The 17,292-nt window shown below is 31.0% G+C and overlaps 1 long non-coding RNA gene across 1 annotated transcript; it reads right to left on the bottom strand.

The window, feature by feature from the left end:
• Positions 1–16,329: 16,329 nt before the first annotated feature.
• LOC114333946 (uncharacterized) lies at positions 16,330–17,292 on the bottom strand. Its single transcript, XR_003653036.2, has 2 exons — positions 16,971–17,292; positions 16,330–16,625 (listed from the first exon to the last, which is right to left on the bottom strand). It is a non-coding gene; the product is annotated as an uncharacterized LOC114333946 (long non-coding RNA).

Below are 17,292 nucleotides of genomic sequence, written 5' to 3' on the forward strand. Positions count from 1 at the left end.
TACTCACTTATGGAGCCGAAACATTAACACTAACAAAAAAGGTAGTGAACAAGATTCGCGTAACTCAGAGGGCTATGGAGCGCCAGATGTTGGGTGTCTCCCTGAGAGACCGAATCCCCAACGAAGAAATACGCCGTAGAACAAAAACAACAGACGCTGTCGAAAAAATCGCGTCGCTTAAGTGGAATTGGGCAGGACACGTCGCCAGATTGCCAGACAACCGATGGACAAAACGTATTGTCGAGTGGAGGCCGCGAGAAGAAGCACTACGGAGCAGAGGACGCCCACTAACCAGATGGGCCGATGATTTGAAATATGTTATCGGTAACTGGATGCAAGCCGCACAAAATAGAGATAAATGGAAAGAGCTGAGGGAGACCTATGTCCAGCAGTGGACGCGTACGGGTTGATGATGATGATGAATTACACGAGAGCTCTAAAATTATCTATTTGTATCCCGAGTGATACTTTGACAGTTTTACACGACCCGAAGGGGTGTGAAATTATGTCAAAATGTCACGAAGGCAAAACAAATCGATAATTTTTAAGAGTTCGAGTGTAATTTGATAACAATATTTCACGAATAAAACAGTTTTTTAAATCATTTTAACTAATACTTTATTGATATCTTCGCCTGAATATGTGCTACACCTGTTCCTGGTATTCTCTTTGCCAAGTTGTAAAACATAATTGTCATTAATGTCACTGAATGTTTATTTTTCGTAGCAACGAAGGACATCTGACGTAATACTGGACGACGGGAAATTATCAGTAAATATCTAGTAATTACACGAGAGCTCTAAAATTATCGATTTGTATCCCGAGTGACACTTTTACAGTTTTAATTTCACGACCCGAAGGGGAGTGAAATTAGGTCAGTGTCACGAGGGCAAAACAAATCGGTAATTTTTAAGAGTTCGAGTGTAATTCTATAAGACTATTTCATAAATAAACCTGTTTTTGAAACCATTTTAACTAATATTCTATTGATATCTTCGCCTGAATATTTGCTAAACCTGTTCCTGGTGTTCTTTTTGACAAGTTGTAAAACATTAATTATTGTCATTAATGTCACTGAATGTTCATTTTTTCGTAGCAATGAAGGGCATCTGACGTAATACTTTACGACGTAAAATTATCAAAAATTATCGCTGTAATTTTTATTCTTGTAGCTTTTTATTGGCCAGAATCTCTATTAATAAAATAATCAAAAATGATCGGCATTAATATCACAAGAGAGTGAGAATAAATTGATTATAATGCGACAATTTTTCGACAACTTGTTGTCTGCCAATCTATTGCCCAATGACAACAAGTTTGAGAAAAAGTAGAGCATTATTTTATTATTTATTATTACTGTCTTGTGATATTCGTAAGGTTATTTTTTAATATTTACATATAAAATTCAAGTCTTTGTATATAAACATTCCGTGACATTGATCCCAATTAATGTGACACACATTTTTCAACTTGTCAAAGTGAACAGTACAGTTTATCAAATATTTAGAGATATTAATAAAATATTAATTAAAATTATGTATAAATACAGTTTTATTCATGAAATATTCTTACCGAAGTAAACTCGAGCGCTTAAATTTACCTATTTGTGTTCTCCTCGTGATAATTTGACATTAGATGCAGAACTAAAAGTTTTTTATGGATATTTTCTTAAATATGACAGTTGTCAAAACTAGGAAACTGGATGCAATTAAACAGAAACAATCTACTTAAAAAAATTCCCACTGTGATTTTGTACAGTAGAAAATTACCGCTGTAATAATAATCTGATTGGACAGAATTAAATACGTGATGAAAAATCTTACTACACGATTGGAAGTTAAAATCATTAAAAAATAAACGCTGTAATTTTTACTTCTGTATCTTTCTATGGGTCAGAATCTGTATAAATGAATTTTAACTATTTATAATGGGAAATAAGCCACAATATTATTAAAAAATGATTTTTATTAACGTTTCGACGCCCAAATCGGGTGCCGTTGTCAAAATACAAAATACAAAAAACAATAGTATTTTGTATTTTGACAACGGCACCCGATTTGGGCGTCGAAACGTTAATAAAAATCATTTTTTAATAATATTGTGGCTTATTTCCCATTATAAATAGTTAAAATTGTAAAAATGCCACAAGAAAATAGCTTCAGAACAAAATGTATAAATGAAATAATCACAAATATTTTTAGTTATTCTATCTCTATTATATCTATCTAAATCTGGGTAAATAGCTGGAATATACCCTCACAGGCAAAAACTTTCTTAGAACTTTCAACAGCGTTCTCTTATGTGCATGTGAAACTTCCAAACTTCCAACCTAATAGAAGTTTCCAAGCTAGTTCCGGAAATTATTTTAATTTATTTTCCCCCTGTTTTCGTTCTATTGTCTAAACTTCTGGAAAACTTAAATAAAACTGTTTGCACATATTTTGATTTCCTAATTTTCCGGAAAGATGGAAAATTATTAAGTTTCAAAATAAGTATAGACACAGAAAGTATGAGTTTTATTTATATTCGATGTTTTCCCAAACAATAAATGTCAGTCAGTATATTTTATGTAAATACATCATGTATCTAAAAGTGATAGTTGTAGGTACTAAAAACTAAGATTTTTCAGTCGCCTTGAACTTATCGCTGTGTAACGAATTTGAAATTCAGACCCTGTTTTATGGAGATCTAAATATGCTTGTGGTTAATAATATATATGCAATGGTATACAGTTGTATACCCAATGTATACTTGTATACGCAACGCTCGATAATCGAGCACGACACATTATGAAGAAGATACAGTTGTCACCATAAACACAAAATATAGTACTTACTTGTTAAAACCCTTCCATGACATCTCGTAACCCGACAGTTCGTAGCGCCACAAATGGTAACGAATAATCCATAATGCCGTCAATTCGTAACGATACTTCGTAATATCGACAGTTCGTAACTGTAACTACGCGTAACGGTATAATTCGTAACGCCAACAGTTAGTTTTTTTACCAAATTTAGTACTACTATACTCTTTCTGCACAATGAATGTATTTTGCGTATGTAGGTACTTTCCCACAGTAGTAGTATTTTTATAAGACCACTTCTTCTTTTTAAATATAATTTCAAACATATTTATGAATTATCACTTTAAAGTAGTAACAGTAGTGTTACAAGTAGATTACATTTATTTTCAGATTATTCTGACACTGGTTCGTCAAAATGATAAACGTAATTTCAACTGCAACTGTAATAAATAATAAATATTGGTATCCCCGTTAACAAAAATAAACAGAATAAATATTGGGATTTTCCCATTGATTTTTTATTTTTTTAGAATAAATATATTTAGACGTTACGAATTATGCCGGTACGAATATAGGCCTGGATCCCGTGTACCAAAAAAAGTTGATAAATAGCAAGATGAAAATTTGTTAATAGCTTAACGGTGTCTAGTCGGACAAACTTTGATGTACGGGAACACTGGAACAGGGGAAGTTTTAATTGTAGAACAGTTTAAAAATTTGGAACGTCAGACTACGAAAACGTCCCATGCATTTTGTCGGACAGAACTTCCAATTGATTTGTTACCCTTTCATTAAACTCTTATGCAAAAATCAGACTGCTATTTATCACCAACATAATTCCTGTCATTTGACATGTTCCACTTGTCATACTTACTAAAATGCCCAGTTGGTGATAAATACCAGTCTGATTTTTGCATAAAAGTTTAATGAAAGGATAAAAAATCAATTTAAAGTTCGGTCCGACAAAATACATGGGACGTCTTCGTAGTATGACGTTAAAAATTTTTAACCTGTTCCACAATTATTAAAACTTCCCCTGTTCCAGTGTTCCCATACACCAAAGTGTGTCCGACTAGACACCGTAAAGCTATTAACAAATTTTCAGCTTGCTGTTGTTCTGAAGCTATTTCCTTGTGGCATTTTTATAATGAACTATTTTAAATGGGAAATAAGCCACAATTTTACCAAAAAAATGAATTTATTAACGTTTCGACGCCCACGTCGGGTGTCGTTGTGAAAATACAAAATACTTAATACTAAATAAACAAAAATGTTGTTGCTTAGTAAAAAATTCTTCTAATAATTTATTTAATCTGACTCATTTATATCGGCAATTCAGACATACCTATATTATACATTTTAAAGTAGAAGACTTTAAAATGATATTGCCAATATTGATGAGTTGCGTTCCTGGGACGACTTTACTAAAAGATAGTTCATTTGATTAGATTAAATCAACCCCAACTCAAGAATATACGCCACAAAAAATCATAGCATGTGATCTGTCTTTAAAAAGACAACAAATGCAACGATGGCAGTAAAATTCTCGCGCTAGAGATTCCATAGTAAATCACGAGGGAAAACCAGGAAAAAACCTCGTGATACTATCCCGACATCGTGAGTATTTGGGCTTACATTTAGTTTACTCTCAAAACTAATACCAAATTCTGACTTTAATGTATGTATGCTATTTTAAATTATAAATAATATTAGTAATACATAGATATTATATAAATAAAACTAAAATAAAAAATATGTACTAACTCGATATGTTAATGACTTACTAATCGTGGTACTTTCTTTCTATTGACTTCCTCTTTTAGTATGGGTAACCACATCCTACTGCATTCTACCGAGGAATTTGCGACACAATTGTTTTCATTTAGCATAATTAGAGCTGCTTCTTTGATTTTCTCTTTTTACTATTAGTGGAGTCACTGAAGGTTTTCATCTCCGATTTCATTGAAACTCCATTGATTTTCATGAAAATTGGTGAGTAATTAGAGGATACCTCAAGGAACAAAGGTGACATAATGCCAACTTGCGCTTTTACCCTGGGGGTGGATGCCACCCCTTAGCGGGGGTGAAAATTATTTTATTCAAAATAATACCATAAATCGATAGAGGGACAAATTATAAGCAAAATTTGTTTTATCAAGTTATTAATATAAATCAACACTTTTTGAGTTATTAAAGACCAAAGATTTTATTTTTTCGTAAAAAAATGCATGTTTTAAATCGGTTTTTCACGTATAACTCAAAAACTATAAGCTTTTACAAAATAGTTATTATTACTGAAATTGATGATAATAAAAAAATGAATACATTCCTCACTTAAAGAACTAAACTCATGTTAGTTCAAAGTGAGTTATTGGCAATGGAATGTGTATTTTTTTCGACGAGTACTCAAATCTAAGTATTCAAGCTTAAATAACGGGAAAACGATGCAATGTATAAAATATACCTGCTAATCATTTGTCAACGTACTTCGAAAGACCTATTAAATGAGCTTCAGAACAAGTTAATAGCGTCAAAATTAAGCAAGTTATGATGAAAATAAAAGAACCCTTTCGAATTCTTTAGGAAAAAGTGAAAAATAAAACATACGCCATTTCCACAAAAATTAAAATCGATAATTATCCTTACAATAACTTCTTTATATTAGCATAAATATTGATTTCAATAATTTTGACCGGTTTAGAATGAATATTTTTGAAAAAAAGGTGTAGTTTAAAGAAATCATAATTTTTAAAATTATTGTAATTTTCTCCAAAAATACTTAATACAGTAGAACCCCGCAAATCCGAACCCCGCTAATCCGAACGTTCGGCAAATCCGAACCAACGGAAAGTGAAAAAAAATTAAAAAATTCTAGACAAAACCTTAAAAAATGTTTAATATACAGAGTAAAACCAGAAAATTGAACAATGTAGGATTAATAGGACTTTGACATTTAAAATGTCTTAAAAATAAATACGTACTTTAATATATAGTGCTTATACAGGTTAAACATAAACTTACTTTGGTTCTCTCGTATTTAACTTGAGTCTAAAATTATTCTCCACACTCTTGCGAGAACGTTTTGTGACTCAAAATCAACGAAAACGAAAGCTTTGAATTATTAGTTAGGCTAACTTTCGGATAATCCGAACTTTTCGGAATCCGAACAGGCTGTCCCCCCAATTAGTTCGGATTTTCGGGGTTCCACTGTATACGTAAAAAATGATAAATATCCAAATTTTTGTTTATTATGTGCCAAATATTTTACCTGTTTTACTATTTTCATAGGGTAATAAATAACCGAGATAGAAACGTTTAAATCTTAAATTTTGCTGTGAAAACCATGCAACCGGGGCCATTTAATGTTTTATTTTTAAAAAAGTGAGAGGTCTAAAAGATTAAATTCAACGTGGTTAAATAGCCCTTGGAATTAACTTCCAAACGGTTTTTAGATAAACCTGATATCTTAAAAATAAACGGAGTTATTAAAAAAAAACAATAGCATTTTTTGGAAAAATTTAAAAAAAAATAAATTTTGAAAAGTTTTGGTGCATAAATTTTAATGCTATCAACATGTTCGGGGGCTCATTTAATAGATATTTTAAGTACTTTGACAAATGTTTAATAAGTTTATGTTATAAAATGCATCATTTTCCCGTTATTTCAGCTTGAATATTTAGATTTTTTTACTCGCCGAAAAAAATATATATTGAATTACATATAACTCACTTTTAGTTAACACTAAAAGATTTTTAGAGTGCACGATTTACTTAATTTTTTATTAGCTTCAATTTTGGTAATTATAACTTTTTTGCAAAAACTTAAAGTTTTTGAGTTATTGATGAAAAATCGTTTAAAAACGTGCATTTTTCTCAAGAAAAATTAAAATCTTTGATCTTCAATAACTCAAAAAGTTTTGATTTATTTTAATAACTTTATATAACAAATTTTGCTTAGAATTTGTCTCTATCGAATTATGGGGTTATTTTCAATAAAATAATTTTCACCCCCGAGAAGGGGTAGCATCCACCCCCAGGGTAAAAGCGCAAGTTGGTACTATGTCACCTTTATTCCTTGAGATATCCTCTAACCACTCACCAATTTTCATCCAAATATATGGAGGTTCAACGAAATCGGAGGTAATAGCTCATATCCACCTCCAGTGACTGCACTATATATGTTTCTTTCAGGACTATACAGTCAAACCTGCCATATCCAGATCAATGTGGCGACAGACCGATCCGGATATGAAAAAATCCGGATATCAAGACCACTACTTCTTTTACAGTCTCTGAAACGTTTTCTCCTTCATACATTACAGTAATCAACGCCGTGAATAACTTTCGTCGATAGACACGTTTTATAGATACGAATAATATACATTGTTTCGCCATCTTTTAGTTCTTCTTTTAGGACGTTGTCCAACAGCAGGACTGCCTTTCTCGGTAGATTTCGGTAGATCCGGACGGCGCAGAACCGTCCGGATATGGGGAGGTCCGGATATGACAGGTCCGGATATGGCAGGTTGTACTGTACTTGAATCTCTCCACTGAACTCTATGTTCATTATCCCATGCATGTTGACATATTTGAGATCTATCAAATTCTCTATTTTTAATATAAGACTGATGTTCACTTCTTCTAACGTCTAATGGTCTTGATGTTTCACCTAAATAAAATTGTTCGCATTCACAAGGTATTTTATAAATACAATTCTTTCTTCTTTCTTGTTCATTGTTAGGTTTAGTTTTAGATAGAATAGATCTCAATGTGTTTGTTGTTTTGAATGTTGTTGAAATGTTGAATTTATTTCCTATTGTTTTAAGTTTCTCGGATAGTCCTTTTATATATGGTATTGATATTTTCCTCTTATTATTTCTTGTGGATGTTATAGTATCCCGTTCTACGTTGTTCTGTTCCATTCGATCCAATCTTGACAATTCCTTATTTATAAACGATAAAGGATAATCATTTTTTTATTAAAACAGATGTTAACAAATGTTTTTCTTCTAAAAATTAATTTTCGTTAGAACAAGTAATTTTGGCTCGATCATATAAGGATTTAATGATTCCCTTTTTAACGTTGATGTTGTGATTTGATTTGTAATTGAGATATCTGTTAGTGTGTGTTGTTTTACAATGGAAAAGGAATGTAATAACACTCTACCTTTCCTCGATGTTTTAGTCTCAAAGAACGATACTGGATATGAGACTCAAGTGTATATGAAACCAACACACACGAACAGATATCTCAATTACAAATCAAATCACAACATCAACGTTAAAAAGGGAATCATTAAATCCTTATATGATAGAGCCAAAATTACTTGTTCCAACGAAAATTCATTTTTAGAAGAAAAACATTTGTTAACGTCTGTTTTATTAAAAAATGATTATCCTTTATCGTTTATAAATGAGGAATTGTCAATATTGGATCGAATGGAACAGAACAACGTAGAACGGGATCCTATAACATCCACAAGAAATAATACGAGGAAAATATCAATACCATATACAAAAGGACTATCCGAGAAACTTAAAACAATAGGACACAATTCAACATTTCAACAACATTCAAAACAACAAACACATTGAGATCTATTCTATCTAAAACTAAACCTAACAATGAACAAGAAAGAAGAAAGAATTGTATTTATAAAATACCTTGTGAATGCGAACAATTTTATTTAGGTGAAACATCAAGACCCTTTGACGTTAGAATAAGTGAACATCAGTCTTATATTAAAAATAGAGAATTTGATAGATCTCAAATATGTCAACATGCATGGGATAATGAACATAGAGTTCAGTGGAGAGATTCAAGTATAGTCCTGAAAGAAACAGATAGTAAAAAGAGAAAAATCAAAGAAGCGGCTCTAATTATGCTAAATGAAACCAATTGTGTCGCAAATTCCTCGGTAGAATGCAGTAGGATGTGGTTACCCATGCTAAAAGAGGAAGTCAATATAAAGAAAATACCACGATTAGTAAGTCATTAACATATCGAGTTAGTACATATTTTATATTTTAGTTTTATTTATATAATATCTATGTATTATTAATATTATTTATAATTTAAAATAGCATACATACATTAAAGTCAGAATTTGGTATTAGTTTTGAGAGTAAACTAAATGTAAGCCCAAATACTTACGAAGTCGGGATAGTATCACGAGGTTTTTTCCTGGTTTTCCCTCGTGATTTACGGATTTATGGAATCTCTAGCGCGAGAATTTTACTGCCATCGTTGCATTTGTTGTCTTTTTAAAGACATATCACATGCTATGATTTTTTGTGGCGGATATTCTTGAGTTGGGGTTGATTTCATGTAATCGAATGAACCAGCTTTTAGTAAAGTCGTCCCAGGAACGCAACTCATCAATATTGGCAATATCATTTTAAAGTCTTCTACTTTAAAATATATAATATATGTCTGAATTGCCGATATAAATGAGTCAGATTAAATAAATTATTAGAAGAATTTTTTACTAAGCAACAACATTTTTGTTTATTTAGAGTTAAGTATTTTGTATTTTGACAACGACACCCGACTTGGGCGTCGAAACGTTAATAAATTCATTTTTTTTTTTGTAAAATTGTGGCTTATTTCCCATTTAAAATACTTCATTTCAGCTTGCTATTAATCAACTTTTTTTGATACGCGTGTTTCAGGCCTAATAGTTATAGTTACGAACTTTCGATGTTACAAAGTGCCACCGTTACGAATTGTCCGTTGCCATTTGTGGGGTTACGAAATGTCTTGTCCCGGTTAAAAGACCCCTAGTATAATAAAAAAACACATTCCAATTACCCAAAGATGCTGTTCCACGTGCATTTTTTTTTTCAGAAAAAAAATTTATTTGTCAGTGTGATCCTTAAAGTACAAAATTTTTCCACAGATTTTAGTTATCTCTGATGATCTTTTAGTACCATCATACACACAATAGTGAAAGACTTGGTTGCATTTCATAGGTATTAATATTTCCCATTACGATTAAGGCCTAGCCCTAGCAGCACAACCCGAATAATACAATCTCATTTCGTATTTACTTTAATACTGTTAAACATACCTGCCAATCAAATAAATCAATTTGGTCCTGTAGGGCCGAATATTTTTTTAATTCGACTACAGACAAAAATGATTAGAATGAAAACCATTAAACATCCCAAAAAAGAACAAAATGTAATTTTGATCATATCTTCACCATTGAAATGTAAAAGAAAAGTCAAAAAATAAGGAATGCACGTAATTTTCCCTTGTTACCATATTCTAAATTTAAATAAATATATAGGGAATAATCAGATTTTTTGACATGCCTTTCCTATTACAGCGAACATTTTATTGGCTACAATTAGTGAAGAGTTTATATGACGTCATTATTATATTTAGTGAGATTGTAAATGGTATCTGACGTCTGTCATAATATTGGAGGTTAAATATAATGTCAAAATATTGTTTTCAAATTATATTTTATTTATTTAGTTTATATTTTAACAGTTTATTTTTTAGCCAACTTCACTTTTCCTTCCCTATCCTTGATTGGTCGATTACGTTCGTATAGTTTTGTTGTATGGTACGTTTAGTTAGGCTTTAATTTTAAGAAATGTTGCTGGCTAAATTGGTACAGCTCCCAAAGGCCATAAAAGAAGAAGAAAAAAAAATAAACAAACAAAAATCTTGCATAACCTTCTATAGGACAATGCTAGTTTGACACTTATAAATAGTACAGATAGAAATCTTTGTTTCACACTCTTAAAGATAAAGAGAAACAGTGTAGCCGGTAGCTGGTTTTGTAAATACATATGTTTTTTATTTGGCAACAGCGCGTTCTTGTTGAACTTGACGGTAGCGAAAAAACTAATTAATATGAGGAAAAATTTGTTGAGTTTGTTTGCAGTTAAGTTTGTACCGATGGGGTGGGCTTTGATGTCATTAAATCTATGACGTGCATTCCTAATTGTTTGACCTTTAGTTTAATACTTTTATATTTGTATCTATTCATTACCTAATGTATGCTAAAAAATTTGTGATTATTTTTAACGATTAACCAAGATCATTTAGAAGTACTGGTATGACTTTTGTGATACGGTTTATAATATTTTTATCAAATTCTAATAAGACACTAGCACAAATACAAGCAATTCTGCTACATTATCTAATTTGTACAACTAAGTTGCACATCTTTATAAATGACAACGGATATTACGATTTCTTATTTCTCTTGTCACCAGAAGGGATAAAGAACCGCATGAGTGAAGACAGTATTATAGTGTATTCGCTCTGAGCTTCGCTGGTATCGCCAACAAGCTGATTATGGTAGGGTAGCCCAAGCGGGGATTTTTGCAGTTAATCAGGCGCGTCAGATTATTACATGGGGAGAAACCTTGTACCCTGAAAATGTACCTCTACTATATATTGGCTCTTAATGCAGGGGAGTTCGTTAATGGAGGGCCGAAAAAAACATCTATCCTTAGAAAAACCCGAAATCGTCAGATTAAGATAAGGTAAAACTTTAAAAGGGAGTAAACCCTGTATAGTTGACTGTATACCTTCAATATAACAACGTGGAATGAAGTAAACACTTCTGTTGTATGTAGGCATATATGCATTTATTAAAAAATCCTTAAAATTTATCCACGAAAGAGTGGAAGTACAAAACATTTTCGGTCAGACTGACCATCATCAGTGTAAACGTCCAGTGTAAAAGTAATTGAAAAATTTTATACCTATTGAAGTGGCTAGTTTCAATTGTACACTGGACGTTTACACTGATGATGGTCAGTCTGACCGAAAACGTTTTGTACTTCCACTCTTTCGAGGATAACTTTTAACGATTTTTTAATAAATTCATATATGCCTACATACAACAGAAGTGTTTACTTCATTCCACGAAGATAAGGTAACTTAAATACATGCAAAACAGTGTATATTTCAAATATCTGACGATTTGGGCGGAGCGTAAGGAAATGGGTGAGTCTCAAAGTTTCACAAGAAAAAAGCGTATATTGATTGACAAGAAAAATTAATGACAGATCGAAAAACTAAAAAATACGTGCTCAATATTTTTCAAAAATCTATCGAATGATACCAAACGTGACTTCCCACGGAGAGGGGTGGGGGTAAATTTAAAATTTTAAATACGAATCCCGCGATATTTCGCGAAATAAACATCAGATCGAAAAACTGAAAAATACACTTATTCAATATATTTGAAAAATCTATCGAATTGCACCAAACACGACCCCCCACGGAGGTCTAATTTTAATCTCAATGAAAAACAAATTTTAATTAGTCAAATAAATACACTAAGCGGCAAAATTAATGGAACATCTTAAAAATGGGACATGTTAGATGTCTCGAATTTTCTAAATCTGTTGACCAATTGAAGTGATTTTTTTAGTATGTTATAGCCTTATTATTTAAGAAAATCGATGTAATAATATTGTCGCTAGACAGGTAAATGTCATCTTATACCGGGTGCAACAATCATACTGTGTTTTTTCTTTATGTTCGGAACATCCTGTAGAATATTCTAGCATAGATATATAAAATATTGAAATTAAAACTCAATTGTAGCCTTAGGCTTTATTAACATTTTTTCCTTTTTTTATGTTGGATAATACAACAACTATCCATGTTTTTCATCAATAAATCCTCATTTTCTCCTTAGTTTAATAAACAAACCTAAAGTAAGCTATGAGAAATTAACAATTTAATAGATATCAAATTGTTAACAGTCTAAAAGTGTCTGGTTTGTTAGAAAATTTTGTAGATATATTATTTAAAGTTTCAATTAAGTCCGTATTAAGTAAGCAGTGATCTTACTTAGCGAAGGACTTAACTACCATCCGTTGGCTCCTTATATCGGTAACAATTTTTTGCTAATGCACGTTCATGAACTGTAACCGAATAGTTACAAAGGGTAAGTAAATCTTCGGCCTTTGAATTGGCCATTGCATAGTCCAGATTTTAACCCGATTGCACATTTGTGGAACATAAGTAATTGGCAGAAGACAACGACAGAGCGTTTGCCACCTCCTAGAACCTTACAAGGTTCCGAACTTTAAGGAAAAACAGTATGACTATTACATCCGGTATAAAATGACATTTTTACCTGTCTAGCAACAATATTATTACATTGATTTTCTTAAATAATAATGTCATAACATACCTACTAAAAAAATTACTCAAATCGGACAACAGGTTTAGGAAATTCGAGACATCTAACATGTCCCATTTTTAAGGTGTTCCGCTAATTTTGCAGCCTAGTGTATTTTTTCGCTTTTCTATCAGCAGTAAACAAATTTTTTGTAACAAAAAAATTACATACATAATTAAAATATTAAATATTTTTTGGCCACTCTGTATATTTATGTTAATGTTTATATTACTAAATAAAGGAGAATTGGATAATCTTTCAAATTAGCTAGAATACGACCCCTATTCTCATAAAAAAAATCGATTACGTCATCATGCCCAGAACGTCATGAGTAATATATATACTTATATTTCAAAATATAACAATTTAAAAATAAAAATCGACCTGTTTCGGGATTTGTCTCCAAAATCGCCCACTCTCGAAAAAATATGGTCTGAAACCTAAGATGCAACCGTCAGGTATAAAATTTTATCAATCTTCCAGGAGTTAGTACCTTTATATTTTACCATATCGAAAATTGTTATTAAGAAAAGTTAAAGAAAAATGGTTTTAATATGCAATTACATCCCATCTAATTGAAAAAAAATACATATTTTTGACATACCTACATCTTAGATTTGACCATGCAGAGCTTTAATTTTTTTGTAAAATTAATAATTAATGAGTTATCATATATTTTTGTAATAAAAATTATGTTGGGTATGGGTACTTTGAAAAACAATGTTTTTTTCAATTGGAAGCAAGGTAATTACATAATAATATCAAAACACAGTTTTTAATTCCAAACAACTTTTAGTAAAAACAATTTTCGATATTTATAAAATATAACATAACGACATAACAACAAAAGTTGTCAAACTTAAATGGATCTTCGCAGGCCACACTGCTAGACAAAAAGACCAACGTTGGAATGCAACAATACAACATTGGAGACCTTACCAAAATAAACGACCGAGAGGAACACCACTGAGGAGGTGGGTTGATGATATTAAAAGAGTATCCAGAACAAATTGGAAATATGTTGCTCGAGATAGAGTGATGGAAGGAGTTGGGAGAGGCCTATGTCCAAACGTGGACGACAGAAGGCTAAGAAGAAGAAGAAGATAAAATATAAATAGTATGTACTTTATACCTTTACCCTTGAGAGAAATTCATATTTATTGGCATACGTAGCCGTATAAAATTAATAAAACCTGATATCAGATGGTTTCATCTTACGTTTTAAACCAGGCAGAACTTTTTATAAAGAACAACTTTTTTGTAAAATTGATAATAAAAAAGTTCCCATATAGTTCAAACTTAAGCAGTATGACACTGTATAACAGGACAGAAAATTTTTGTTAAAGTGGTAAAGCGTTCTAAAATTTTTGTTAGTTTAATATTTTGTATCGGACTGCTATTATTATGTAGTGTAAACTTATTTTGGAAAATACAAAATGTTCCAATAAAATGTGGCAACTCAAAGTTAAATATTTTCTTATGAAACATGTTGTAGTTTTATGGTATTTTCTGATTATGCCTAAAAATAACATTTTTATAATGATTCCCTATACCCAAATACACTGTTTTGAGTTAACATTTTGTAAGCATTAATATTTAAAAATGTACCCTTTCGAATATGCAGATGTCCTATACCTACCTAGGTGTCATATTTTTTGCACAATTAGGTACATATTTCTTAAATTCAATGGTAAATCAATTTTCCAACAAAAGCAGCATATTATGTAAAGAAATTGGAATTAAACACCTACTTGAACTCTCAATATAGTCAACCTCAGCTATCATGGCATAAGCCAAGGACTTAATAATTTTCATATCAAATATTATTTTTCAGAAATGATATTAACACTGTTCCACTTATGATAATAGTGATGTCATAATAGTGATAAATTATAGTTAAAAAGCCTTCAGCAATGTACCTAAATAAACTTTTTCCAACTTCGTGAATGTGTTCATTCACATGTATTAATATAATAAATATAAAGTCTTTACTAGTAATAGAATGAAAGATTACCAAGAAAAATTATATAAACATAATAAGTGGTGGAACACGTAAATCAAGTGAGAGAATACAATAACGATTAATGTCATTCAAATGTCATACAACAAATATGAAGCCATCAAGATTAAAAAATATTTATTAATAGTTTTTAAAAGAAAGCAAGACAATGGGATGACCTGACTGTGGTCAGAAAATATTCTCATGATGAATGTCTTTTAAGGATAGTAATATTGGTACAAAATATAGGAGAGTATAAATCTCTACTAAGAAGAGAATCCATACTAAAAAAACTGTAAATAAAATGATACTTTACTCATACTACCTAGTTATATTAATTAGTGTCATACATATTCTGTTAAACTTTTCACAAACTATTTATTTGCTGGATGGCTATTAGCACTCGCTGCTTTGACAAATTATTTAATTTTTAAACAAAAAAATAAACGACAGGAAAACTATATGAAGCTAATCTATCTGTACATGATAGGTGCTGAAGCCGTGATAGCTGTAAGACAGGTAAGAGAAACAACGTTACAAACAGGAGTACTTGAATAGCATATATAACAGGGAGGGCTTAGAATGGGGAATCCTGATGGAAGTAATAATAACTGTCCCACTGGAATAGCATCCGTTGTTAAATTTACTTGAAAATACAAATTATAAAACATTAAACAAATAATTTTGCTTATCTAAAAATACACTGCAAAAAATAAACTATGTAAGTGTAGAAGCATGAATATAGGTAATTAATTCTGTTTTGAAAAGTTAGATAATAAAGACACAAATAATTCAGTACTAGAACTTAACATAAACACTAGACTCACCACAACTATCAACCAAAATATACCAAGATATTTTGGACATATAACTAAAAGAAGAGAAGGCATCGAACAACTGATCGTTGAAGTCAGTGTAGCAGGTAAACGATCTAGAAGATGATCTCCAGCAAGATGGTCAGACCAAATAAAGGACATGGCTAGCTACTCATTATCTAAAGCAAAAAGAACACACACAGGAGAGATTTAATTGAATAGAAATAGTCGAACACCTTACATGACGCCACTACATCATTAGAAAGAAAAAAAAGATAGAGGGGGATGTGGAGTAACAATAAGTCACCAAAAGTAAAAAATAAATCAAATAACAATTTAGGCAAGATAACAGCAATATAAGAGTAAATATTACATTGTCTGACATACAATATTCTATGACGTAGATGTAAGAGAAATAAAGTATCTAGTGTACATATCAGGAACAGCCTATTATCATGATTTCAAAGAGTTTGAATGTACCATATCAAGTGAAAAAAATGTAGAAATTGCCCTCTGTCATATTTCTAGAGTTGATCATTTATTTTAGCTCAAATTCTGCAAACTAGTAAAATTTTATTTATATTAAGTAATTGCACAATAACTGACTAAGTATTGAAAAAATTAAGAAAATACTAGGATTTATAAAACATACACTATTTTAAGCTAAATTAATATATTATTCAAATATTTTTCTTAGTTTAATTACAGTGTTTTGTCACCAATCCACTTATCAACTATTGGTATATGAGAACTCAGCTCTAAAGTTGATCTGCTCAAACTCTAAAGGTATTGAATGTTCCACATAAAATCATCAATGTCCTCATAAGGGAAACGGTGATGACATCATAGCTAAAAAAATAAATATTTGGATATGCAAACAAAAATAAACAATCTACTAAGTATTTATAGCTAGGTATAAAACTCAACATCTTAGAAAGAAAATATATTTTTGTCTGTATGGAAGTAGTGCTACCGGTTTTTGCTGATTGGAGATGTAAATTTATGATAAATTCAAGTGTATATGAAATAATATAAACATTGTTTTCTTTGTAAACTTGTAATAAATAAAGAACACAAAAAACACCAAACAACTAATACTATTTATTTTACAAAGCTGAGTGCACACCCACTTTAAATACAACACATGCACATTTCACTGTGGGTCTTCTTCACAAGCAACTAATGCAGCATTACCTGTTTAACAAGAGGAAGGAGAGTCTGTTCTATACTACGAGTTTTTATTTCTAATAGATCAAAATTTGTTGAACCTAACTCTGCCATCTTCTACACTAACGAACATCTTTATTTCGTACATAAATCTTCCCCATAATCTTGTCTTTCTTTAATTCATAACCTTGTCATTTCCACTTGCACTGGTGTGGATAATCAGCTGTTCACTCGAATGCCCTATGTCAAAATTTAAATCCTGGTTTATATTGCGCCATCTATATTTCAGTAGTATAATTTTCATTGGTATTTTACCGGTTCCTTATTTAAGAATAAGAAATAGGATAAA

This window comes from Diabrotica virgifera, chromosome 6 (genome assembly GCF_917563875.1).
Source record: "Diabrotica virgifera virgifera chromosome 6, PGI_DIABVI_V3a".
NCBI lineage: Eukaryota > Metazoa > Arthropoda > Insecta > Coleoptera > Chrysomelidae > Diabrotica > Diabrotica virgifera.